The following is a 12,068-nucleotide window of genomic DNA, read 5'->3' on the forward strand; positions in this document are numbered from 1 at the left end:
TTGTGTAGACCAGCCTTTCTCAAACTTTTTACCCCAGAGGAACCCTTAAAATAATTTTCAGGTCTTGGGGAACCCCTGATAAAACCCATTCATTGGGGGTCAGTGAGAAGAATTCCCTTTTTTACAGTGGTGGTAAGAATGGTCCCCTTAGAGAGAGCTATAAAGAACATTGGTGTCCTACCACTGGCTCCTCCAAGTGGCATTGGCTCAAAGCTATGTAGGCACCATCAAACAGGAGGTAAATCAGCCACAGCTCAAGGAACCCCTAACCACCTCTGAAGGAACCCTAGGGTTCCGTGGAACCCTGGTTGAGAATGGCTGGTGTAGACAAACTGTTGCCACATCTACTGAGCATGCTCCAGTTTTAGTTCCCATCTAAGCTGTTCCATTTCCTACTTGTTCTCATCTGTCCAGACCATGTGACTACACATGTGGGCGTATACACGCCGGATAAATGACAACCCACTCCCTCCTTCCTACACCATGTCCCCTAAATTGCTCTACACTATGGAGGGTGGGATATTACATGTTGATGGAGGCATCCCCTTTTCCGTAATTCTAAGCACATACAAACAATAGACACAGGCTGGAGGGGTATGAATGGGCTGTGATTAGCAGAACCTCTTCCTAGACAGCCCAGCCCAGCCCTAGACAGCCCACCCCATTAAAATTTGAGTCCAAATACATACAGTGGGTAAAACAAGTATTGAACACGTCACCCTTTTTCTATTAAAGGTGCCATTGACATAAAATGTTTACCACATGTCGGTAACAACCCATGCAAGCCATACATATAAACACCAAAACAAGATAAAATGGAAGGACACAGGGAAAAAGTTTTGAACACGTTAACTGAAATGTATTTAATGCTTGGTACAAAATCTGTGTTGGTTCCCTGGATCAACGTTGCCTATAAATTTTAGTAACCAGTTATATTATGTACATTTAGGAAAGAATTCAGGCCTTTCTTAAATCAATCTACTGAGCTGGCCAGAACCACCTCTGGAGGGAGTCTGTTCCACATTTTCACACCTCTTACTTTGAAGAAACCTTTCCGTATTTGGAGATGAAGTCTCTTTTCCTCTAGGCGTAGAGAGTGCCCCGTGTCCTCTGTGATGACCTTAAAGTGAATAACTGAACGACAAGTTCACGATATGGATTTATGTATTTGTACATGTTGATCATATCACTCTTAAAGGTTGGGAAAGGTAATTTCTCTTCCGTTCATGGATGGACACAGCAGCAATTGACCTTAGGGTATTATCCTCCCTTTTAGGAGATTGACTAGGGGGGGGGGGGAGTCCCTGCACCTTTTATTGTATTTTATTTATTTTTTGTGCGGATTCAATGCAAGTTCAGCCAAACTGTATGGCTGAACTCGCATTGCACAGACCTCTAATGCAAATCGCATGTGATGTCTGTGTTCGCACAAATGTGAACCCAGGCTGGAGGAGAAAAATTACTTATTTACGTCTTTTTAAAAAAGAAAAAAAAATATGACATGCAACAGCACTGAAAGCTGAAAATTGGCCTTGGCAGGAAGTGGCCGGTATTGAAGTGGTTAAATATGTGGCACTGCAGATGAACACTGCAGCCTGAAGGGGGCAATATTTACATGCAGGCTTTCACTTCTGACAGTAGACTCCAGGCAGCATGTGATCACTGAGAGCTGACATAGTAATAACATTGGCGACCTCTGAATTGGTTCTCCGTCCAAAGTGCGTGTTGGGGGGGGGTTTAGGGACAGCTGGCACTGAGCCATCAACCACATGAAGTGTCTGCTCTCCTCTTAAAGTGTCCTTCACATGGGGAACATTGTTCAAATACCAACTGTGAGCTGAGAAGTGTTATGTTCTCTCGTATCAAGTAACGGGTGCATGGCTATATTTGCATATGCTCACAGCTGCACTTGGAAATGCAAACCGGCCGGCGATGCTGCGCTCTGGATCCCGGACGATCTGCTTATCGCTGGACCGGAGAGGAGATCACCCGTCGCTGGATACCGTCAACGTTGGAGCGTGGAGCTGGGACCGAGTGAATTACCAGCGCTTTTTTTTTTTTTTTTTTTAATAATGGACTTTTTTTTCCACAGTGTGTGTGTGTTTTTTTACAACTATTTACACTTCCTTTGTGAAATGGTAGGGGTACAATGTACCCCATTACCAATTCACATAGGGGGGGGGCAGGATCTGGGTGTCCCCTTTGTTAAAGGGGTGTTCCAGATTCTGATAAGCCCCCCGCCTGCAGACCCCCCACAACCACCGGCCAGGGTTGTGGGGATGAGGCCCTTGTCCCCATCAAGATGGGGACATCCTTCCCATGTTGATGGCATGTGGCCTGGTACGGTTCAGGAGAGGGCACTCTCTGTCCCCCCCCTCTTTTCTGCGGCCGGCCAGGTTACGTGCTAGGATAAGGGGTCTGGTGTGGATTTTTGGGGGAACTTCATGCCATTTTTTTTAAAATTTGGTGTAGAGTTCCCCTTAAAATCCACACCAGACCTGAAGGGTCTGGAATTGATATTTTGGGGAAATCCCACGTAATTTTTTTTTTAAATTGACGGCGGGGTTCCCCTTAATATCCACACCAAACCTGAAGGGCCTGGTAATTGAATTTGGGGGGAACCCCCATGCTTTTTTTTTTTATGAATGAATTCTCTCTGAATTGCCGGGAGCCGACAATTCATTATAGCCGCAAGTCAGTTTTAAATTACTTTTTTTCTTTCAGAAATGATACTTTGTGCAGAGACAGTTCTAAGTACGGGAAACATGCACTCTTTCACATGCTTACTTTACACCCCCCCCCCCCCAGGTATGAAATTTAAAGGAATATTTCACTTTTATTGTTTCACTTTAAGCATTATTAAATTCACTGCTCCCGAAAAAACGTCCATTTTTAAAACTTTTTTTTGCATTGATACATGTCCCCCTGGTGCAGGACCCGGGTCCCCAAACACTTTTTAGGACAATAACTTGCATATTGACCTTTAAAATGAGCACTTTAGATTTCAAACGTTCGAGTCCCATAGACTTTAACAGGGTTCTAAAGTTCACACGAACGTTTGGTGTGTTCGCAGGTTCTGGTGCGAACCGAACGGCGGGGGGGGGGGGGGGGTGTTCGGCTCATCCCTACCTCTCAGTTATCAAGCGTCCTTCAATGAAGTTCAAGGCCTCTCCTGAGATACCAGCCTCGTGCTCGGTGCTCTCCAAGACAGGTTCTTCATCAGGTGGCTTCCTCCCTTAGGACGGACAGCACAGGACCACTCTGCGACCGTAGACCCAGTCTGACTACCAGGCCTACATAGTAGATCACAACCCCGGACCAACGTGGTCCCGGAGCCAGGAACACTTGAACACGCACCCCCTGCCATAAGGGCCACACACGGGGGGTGGTGGGACGACAGGCCAGGATTGGCGACGACGACCCCGGGCTAATGACGTCTGTCCCTTAAAGCGGAGCTCCACCAAGGAAAACTTTTTTTTTTAAATGCTGAAAAAAAATATATATATTTTTTTTATACATACCTGTGCCTGTTGCTAGGCAGATCATCCTAATCTGCCACTCCCTAAACCGCGGTCCATCTTTATTCTTCTGTTCCTCGGCTGCCTCCTGAAAAATGGTGGAGCGGTGTCTTTTGGGACATTGTGTGTGTCCCAGGAGACATCATCCATTCACGGCGCGCCTCGTGCATGCGCAGTAGGGAACCGGGCGGTGAAGCCGCAAGGCTTCACTTGCTGATTCCCTGACCGAGGATGGCCGCGGGGCAGCCGAGACCCCAAGCGTTTGCTCGGCTTTGGCTACCTTCATCGCGGGCACCCTGGACAGGTAAGTCTCCTTAGTAAAAGTCAGCAGCTACAGTGTTAGTAGCTGCTGATTTTTTTTTTGTTTTTTTCACCGGACCTCCGCTTTAAGTACTCCTCCCCAGCATGTACAGCAGGACGATCAACTCCCTCTGATTGGCTGCTGAAGGGGAACACCCAAAACACCTTGACCTGACTACTGCCACCCTTGGCCTGGAGTAATAACGACACCCCAGACAACAATAGTGGTCACTCACAGTACAGCCATGGCTGAAACAGAGGCCCAAATTTAGTGAAAAACATACAGTCTGAGTCAACTAACCCTCAGACTACCCCTTAAATTTAAAGCAGCGCCGGCCAGAAAGTAGCAGGCCGCTACATGTATATATGTCAGCCCCCCTCACACCTGTATATATGTTAGCCCCCCAACACCTGTATATATGTTAGCCCCCCAACACCTGTATATATGCCAGCCCCCCCACACCTGTATATATGCCAACCCCATTTACATCTGTATACATGTCAGCCCGCCACACACCTGTTTATATGCCAGCCCCCCCACACCTGTATATATGCCAACCCCATTTACATCTGTATACATGTCAGCCCCCCACACACCTGTTTATATGCCAGCCCCCCCACACCTGTATTTATGGCAGCCACGTTCACATCTGTATACATGTCAGCCCTACCACACCTGTATAGATGCCAGCCCCATCACACCTGTATATATGTCAGCTCTCCCCACCTGTGTATATATATATATATATATATGTCAGCCCCACACATACACAAATCTGTAAACACACAAGCCTCTGGCCCCTCCCTGTATGCAAACAGCCCCCTCCCTTTCCTACACAGTCCCTACTTGGACAGGAAATCTTCCTACCTAGTCCCAGCTCATTTTCATAAAACTGACATGTTGCTGACACAGAGGAGCACAGTACAGGCAGCTCACACGAGGGGTGCACATGCACATAGTAGCCAGAGGTGGCAGTAAAGAGCTCTGTGTCTGAGCTCAATGACACAGAGAGCAGCAGAAGCTGTGAGATAATTTCTATAGCGCACAATACGGCTCCCCTACCTCCGTCCTGCCTTCTTCTGGCCCTGGGGCCCCTTACAGTTGTATTGGCTGTACCTCCCTGATGGCAGCCCTGTGAATGCCCGTCCTACAGACAAGACCAGATCCGTGGTGTGCTGGTGACATTTTCTTGTTTCTTATTATCTTCGGTTCCAGACGGTGGTCCCTGCAGCACCCATCTACACTCGCAGCCACTTTGCAGGAACGTGTGCATTGGGAATAGAATGTCGGACGCGTCTACACCAATTGTAGGCTCTTCGCAGCCTATCAGAGTGAACTAGGTAAGTCGTAAGGAATTGTGATGGGGGAAAGAAGTGTCTGCCAAATGGCATGTGAGAAGCTTTTATTCACGCTATAAATTGTAGCTGTGTTCACTCTGAATACTCCAATCATGCAGATTAAATAAATAAACAGGAATCTGCTTTTTCGCATGATTGGGTTATTGAAGTGAATCTATACTTCCTTTAGCTAATCAGCCTTGCTGCCTTGTAAATGTTTCCAGACGCCATTAGCAGTTATAATTAATTTCACTTGTTTAAAGCTGATTCTTAAAGGAGGCCTACCATCTGACATGTTTTCTAAAAATCCAAGTTGCTGTGCGAAGGACTCGTTCATACATTTTCATCCGATCTCTTCATGGACCCTTACAGGCGCATCTGCTGGGAGTGCTCTATAAACTGTGGGGGAGATTTACTAAGACTGGTGCAGTTGTGCATGGTAGCCTATGAGCTTCTAACTTCAGCTTGTTCAAATAAACTTTGGCAATAAAACCTAGAAGCTGATTGCTTTCCATGCAGCGCTGCACCAGATTTTGCTCTCTCTAGTTTTAATAAATAACCCCCCTGTATGTAGCCTCATCTACATACAGTATACAGCCTTGTGTACTGGTAGTGAAAGAGTTAAAGTGGTTGTAAAGGCACAAGGAAGTGACGGTTCTGCCGGTCGGTCGGCGAACTTGTCAGTAGTCGGAGGTAACCCTGCTGCCAGCATACTTTAACCTGTTACATGCACTATGCCATAACAATCTGTGCTTAAACTTGTCTTCTGTACTTAGAAACAATTTCCTCTTGCTTGCCAAGTAGCAGCATCTCTCCCTGGTGGTCTAGTGGTTAGGATTCGGCGCTCTCACCGCCGCGGCCCGGGTTCGATTCCCGGTCAGGGAAAGTCTCTTTTTTCTTCATCTGCCCATTTATTATTAGCTCCTCACAAATGTACTTGCCAGGAATAGTTATCTTGGTCGATTGATAGAGATCTATTGATTTCTCTCTAAGTTTGACCTTATTGCACTTTTCTCTTCTACTACTAGGTGGCCGGGTACGTGGTGGTACTAGATACGAGAAGGGCAACCTAAGGTCAGGTTATGGGTATATGGGTATCTAAGCCAATGGGCAGGGCTTTTCTTGAATCCCTTGGCCTGCTGGGAGAACCCATATATTCGGGTGAGGTCAAGTGATCTGTGTTCTGTGCCACCTGGACAGCTGTCTGGGTGGACGTGTGTCGTACGCCCTGGGCTGCTAGGCTGGAGATTGGGCGTATCTCGAGGGCATCTGGCTGCTCGGCTGTGTGAGGGCCTATGTAGAAGTGAGCGAGCAGCGCAGGGTTGGTATTGCGGCTTGCAGTCCAACCAGAAGTGACGGTTCTGCCGGTGGGAGAACCTGTCAGTGGTCGGAGGTAGAAGGGAAGCTGTCACCATGAAGGGACCAATCGCCTTTACCAGGGACCACAGTGAGAAACTGAAGCAAGTACTGGAACCACATTCTCATCAAAAAGGGCACGGTGGAGAATCGGGAAACTTTAGGCAGTGATCAAGTCAGGGACCCAACCAGTGGAGGTGGCGCTTGCAGAGCAGCCTTGTGTGTCAAGCTAGGGACCAAGCCAGTCAGCAGGGGTGAACCTTGAAGGTATTCGAAGCGCATGCTCCGTCTACAGCTGACGAACAGCTGTTCAGGCTCGGAGATTTCATGGCCTCCGACTGCGCAAGCACTGCGCCTGTGCAGTCAAGGCCGGACCCTATCCGATAGGGGAACCATCTCGACAAAACACTGGCATAGTTTAACATGTCACATGCACTATGCTATGACAATCTGTGCTTATACATGTCTTCTGTAGTTAGAAATAATTTACTCTTGCTTGCCAAGTAGCAGCATCTCTCCCTGGTGGTCTAGTGGTTAGGATTCGGCGCTCTCACCGCCGCGGCCCGGGTTCGATTCCCGGTCAGGGAAAGTGACTTTTTCTTCAAACTTCATCTGCCCATTTATTATTAGCTTCTCACAAATTTACTTGCCAGGAATAGTTATCTTGGTCAATTGATAGAGATCTATTGATTTCTCTCTAAGTTTGACCTTTTTGCACTTTTCTCTTCTCCTAGTAAGGTGGCCAGGTACGTGGTGGTACTAGATACGAGAAGGGCAACCCAAGGTCAGGTTATGGGTATATGGGTATCTAAGCCAATGGGCAGGGCTTTTCTTGAATCCCTTGGCCTGCTGGGAGAACCCATATATTCGGGTGAGGTCAGGTGAACTGTGTTCTGTGCCACCTGGACGGCTGTCGTACGCCCTGCTAGGCTGGAGATTGGGCGTATCTCGGGGGCATCTGGCTGCTCGGCTGTGTGAGGGCCTATGCAGAAGTGAGAGAGCAGCGCAGGGTTGGTATTGCGGCTTGCAGTCCAACCAGAAGTGAGGGTTCTGCCGGCCGGAGAACCTGTGAGTGGTCGGAGGCAGGGCCGGCCTTAGATGTTCAAGCGCCCTGTGCGAGCTAATCCTGTGGCGCCCTCCCCCCCCCCCCATTTTTACCCCCTCTCCCCTGGTCACCTAAACATACACAAGGAGGAAAAAAAATATTTGTAACAAATAATTTGTTTTAATTTAACTTTACATTACACAGCACCCTGCATCTCTGGACCCCTTTACATTACACAGCACCCTGCATCTCTGGACCCCTTTACATTACACAGCACCCTGCATCTCTGGACCCCTTTACATTACACAGCCCCCTGCATCTCTGGACCCCTTTACATTACACAGCCCCCTGCACCCCTTTTCATTACACAGCACTCTGCGCCTCTGGACCCCTTTACATTACACAGAACCCTGCAGCTCTGGACCCCCTGCATGTTACACAGACCCCCCTTCAATGCAGACCCCCCTTCAGTGTATCCACCCCTTCAATGCAGACCCGACGTTTAGTGCAGACCCCCCTTCAGTGTAGCCCCCCCGTTCAGTGCAGCTCCCCCATTCAGTGTAGCCCCCCTTGAGTGCAGCACCCCCTTCAGTGCAGCCCCCCTGTTCAGTGTAGCCCCCCTTGTTCAGTGCTGCTCCCCTTCAGTGTAGCCCCCCGTTCAGTGCAGCCCCCCCTTCAGTACCTCAGATCAACGTGGCGGCAGTGTCACAGCAGGTCCCCTCCCCCTGTTTACACATAAACAGAGAGGAGGGGGAGGCAGCTTCACTCGGCTGTGCCTGTGTGACATATCCGGGATCACACAGACAGGCAGCGCGTGGCCGCAAGAGGAGGGGATGGTTGGTGCCGCGGTGTCACCCTGCACACCCCCTCCCCCTTGCCACAGTAGCTAGCTCGCCTCTCCCTGCCTGTGCCAGTGTGCCACTGCCTAAACCCACGGCGCTGCCACTGCGGGTGTAATACAATTGCGGAGGGGGGGTGCCGTTCTGACACCCCCCAGTGTGTGGTACCCAGGGGCGGACCGCCCCCCCCCCCCCCTTAGTACGCCTCTGGATGGCCGCACGGCGCCCCTGTTGCCCATGACGCCCTGTGCAGTCGCACAGCTCGCACACCCCAAAGGCCGGGCCTGGTCGGAGGTAGAAGGGAAGCTGTCACCACTCACCATGAAGGGACCAATCGCCTTTACCAGGGACCACAGTGAGAAACTGTACTGGAACCACATTCTCATCGAAAGGGCACGGTGGAGAATCGGGAAACTTTAGGCGGTGATCAAGTCAGGGACCCAACCAGTGGAGGTGGCGCTTGCAGAGCAGCCTTGTGTGTCAAGCTAGGGACCAAGCCAGTCAGCAGGGGTGAAGCTTGAAGGTATTCGAAGCGCATGCTCCGTCTGCAGCTGACGAACAGCTGTTCAGGCTCAGAGATTTCCGTGGCCTCCGACTGTGCTGCGCCTGCGCAGTCAAGGCCGGACCCTATCCGATAGGGGAACCATCTCGACAAAACACTGGCATAGTTTAACCTGTCACATGCACTATGCTATAACAATCTATGCATATACATGTCTTCTGTAGTTAGAAATGATTTACTCTTGCTTGCCAAGTAGCAGCATCTCTCCCTGGTGGTCTAGTGGTTAGGATTCGGCGCTCTCACCGCCGCGGCCCGGGTTCGATTCCCGGTCAGGGAAAGTGACTTTTTCTTCAAACTTCATCTGCCCATTTATTATTATTAGTGTTGAGCGGAATACGCCATATTCGATTTCGCGATATATCACGAATATTCGTGTAATATTCGCTAAAATCGAATATTCGTGATATTTAAAAAAAAATAAAAAATTGCAAAATTTCGCTAATGCGAATTTATTGCGAACATTTTGCGAATTTTTTTTTTTTTTTTTTTCTGATTGGCTCTGATGCAAAAGAAGGGCGGAGAAAGTATTCTCGAATATTCGAAATCGAATATTCGGAATATTTTATCAAAAAAAAAAAATGTTGTGAAATATTTTGACAACTGTGGTAGGAGAACTCTGATTGGCTCTGATGCAAAAGAAGGGTGGAGAAAGTATTTGCGAATATTCGGAAATCGAATATTCGCGAATACTTTCTCCACCCTTTTTTTGCATCAGAGCCAATCAGAGTTGTCAAAATCTCGCAATCAATTTCGCATTCGCATTAGCGAAATTTCGATAAAATATCACCAATATTCGATTTCCGAATATTCGCGAATACTTTCTCCGCCCTTCTTTTGCATCAGAGCCAATCAGAGTTCTCCTACCACAGTTGTCAAAATATTTCACAACATTTTTTTTTTGATAAAATATTCCGAATATTCGATTTCCGAATATTCGAGAATACTTTCTCCGCCCTTCTTTTGCATCAGAGCCAATCAGAAAAAAAAAAAAAAAAAAAAAAAATCGCAAAATGTTCGCAATAAATTCGCATTAGCGAAATTTCGCAATTTTTTTTTTTTATATTCGGAATAGCGAATATTGGCCACGAAATTCGAGATATTCGCGAATACTCGAATATGCCATATTCGAGCCGAATATTCGCAATACGAATATTCGTGAGCAACACTAATTATTATCACCTCACAAATTTACTTGCCAAGAGTAACTTGGTCGATTGATAGCGATCTATTGATTTCTCCCTAAGTTTGACCTTGTTGCACTTTTCTCTTGTAGCAAACCCCTGAGGGAGCTTTTGTTTGTTAAGTCCGTTACTTTGCGTTTCAACACCAATGAACTGTCCCAGCCCCTCTGCCACACATAGCAATGGGGCAGATCCACAAAAGAATTACGCCGGCGTATCTCTTGATACGCCGCGTAATTTCAAATTTTGCGCGTCGTATCTTTGTTTTGTATCCACAAAACAAGATACGACGGCATCTCGGATGGATCCGACAGGCGAACGTCTTAGTACGCCGTCGGATCTCAGGTGCATTCTTTTGGCGGCTGCTAGGTGGCGTTTCCGTCGATTTCCGCGTCGAGTATGCAAATTAGCTAGTTCCAGCGGTCCACGAACGTACGTACGGCCGGCGCATTTTTTTACGACGTTTGCGTTCGGCTTTTTCCGGCGTATAGTTAAACCTGCTATATGGTGGCGTACTCAATGTTAAGTATGGCCGTCGTTCCCGCCTCGCATTTTGAATTTTTTACGTCGTTTGCGTAAGTCGTTTGCGTAGAATGACGTCACCGTCGTAAGCATTGGCTTGTTCCGGTTTAATTTCGAGCATGCGCACTGGGATACCCCCACGGACGGCGCATGCGCAGTAGAAAAAAAAACGTCAATTACGTCGGGTCACGACGTATTAACATAAAACACGCCCCCATCACATAGATTTGAATTGCGCGCCCTTACGCTGGGAGAATTACGCTACGCCGCCGTAACTTTAGAGGCAAATGCTTTGTGAATACAGTATTTGCCTCTCAAATTTCCGGCGGCGTAGCGTCACCAGGATACGCTACGCCTGCATAAAAATAAGATCCGCTATGTGGATCTGGCCCAATGTGATTAATGGAATAACTCAGCAGGAATACACAACATAGTTCTTGTAGTTTACTTGAAGAAAAGTAAAATTCAGGTAACATTAGTCAGCCAGGACCTGTGTAAGTACCCAGGACTTGGTTAAAACAGTTTTACCACTTGAGACCCGCGCTATTGAAAAAAGACGTCAACAGCGCGGCTCTCAGGTGCCAACTGGACGTCTTTGGATGTCATTTGAAATGCATTACCCGCGCGCGCCACTGGGGGGCGCGCGGCGGGTAACCACTGTGCCACTGCATCGCTGGGGAGCCGATGCGTGTACCTGGCGGCCGCGATGTCCGCCAGGTACACGCGATCGTCGGTGACACAGCCGGTAACAGCAGGGACGTGGAGCTCTGTGTGTAAACACAGAGCTCCACGTCCTGTCAGAGGAGAGGAGAACGATCTGTGTCCCTTGTACATAGGGACACAGCATCGGTCACCTCCCCCAGTCACCCCCCTCCCCCCACACAGTTAGAACACACCCAGGCTACACATTTAACCCCTTCCTCACCCCCTAGTGTTAACCCCTTCCCTGCCAGTCACATTTACACAGTAATTAGTGCATTTTTATAGCACTGATCGCTGTATAAATGTGAATGGTCCCAAATTTGTGTCGAAAGTGTCCGATACGTCCGCCGCAATATCGCAGTCCCAATAAAAATCGCAGATCGCCGCCATTACTAGTAAAAAAAAAAATAATAAAAAAAATCATAATTCTGTTCCCCATTTTGTAGGTGCTATAACTTTTGCGCAAACCAGTCGCTTATTACGATTTATTTTTTATTTTTTACAAAAATACGTCGAAAAATACGTATCGGCCTTAACTGAGAAAAAAAATAGTTGTTTTTTTTAAAAAATTGGGATATTTATTATAGCAACAAGTAAAAAAAAAATATATATTTTTTAAATTGACGCTCTTTTTTTGTTTATAGCGCAAAAAATAAAAACCGCAGAGGTGATCAAATACCAACAAAATAAAGCTCTATTTGTGGG

At 47.7% G+C, this 12,068-nt stretch overlaps 3 non-coding genes across 3 annotated transcripts; all 3 read left to right on the top strand.

The window, feature by feature from the left end:
• The first annotated feature begins 5,969 nt into the window (after positions 1–5,969).
• Positions 5,970–6,041, top strand: TRNAE-CUC. The gene has a single exon. It is a non-coding gene; the product is annotated as a tRNA-Glu (tRNA).
• Positions 6,042–7,028: 987 nt separating this feature from the next.
• On the top strand, positions 7,029–7,100 carry TRNAE-CUC. The gene has a single exon. It is a non-coding gene; the product is annotated as a tRNA-Glu (tRNA).
• Positions 7,101–9,163: 2,063 nt separating this feature from the next.
• On the top strand, positions 9,164–9,235 carry TRNAE-CUC. The gene has a single exon. It is a non-coding gene; the product is annotated as a tRNA-Glu (tRNA).
• Positions 9,236–12,068: the final 2,833 nt, after the last annotated feature.

The sequence above is a fragment of the Rana temporaria genome, chromosome 9 (genome assembly GCF_905171775.1).
Source record: "Rana temporaria chromosome 9, aRanTem1.1, whole genome shotgun sequence".
Lineage (NCBI taxonomy): Eukaryota > Metazoa > Chordata > Amphibia > Anura > Ranidae > Rana > Rana temporaria.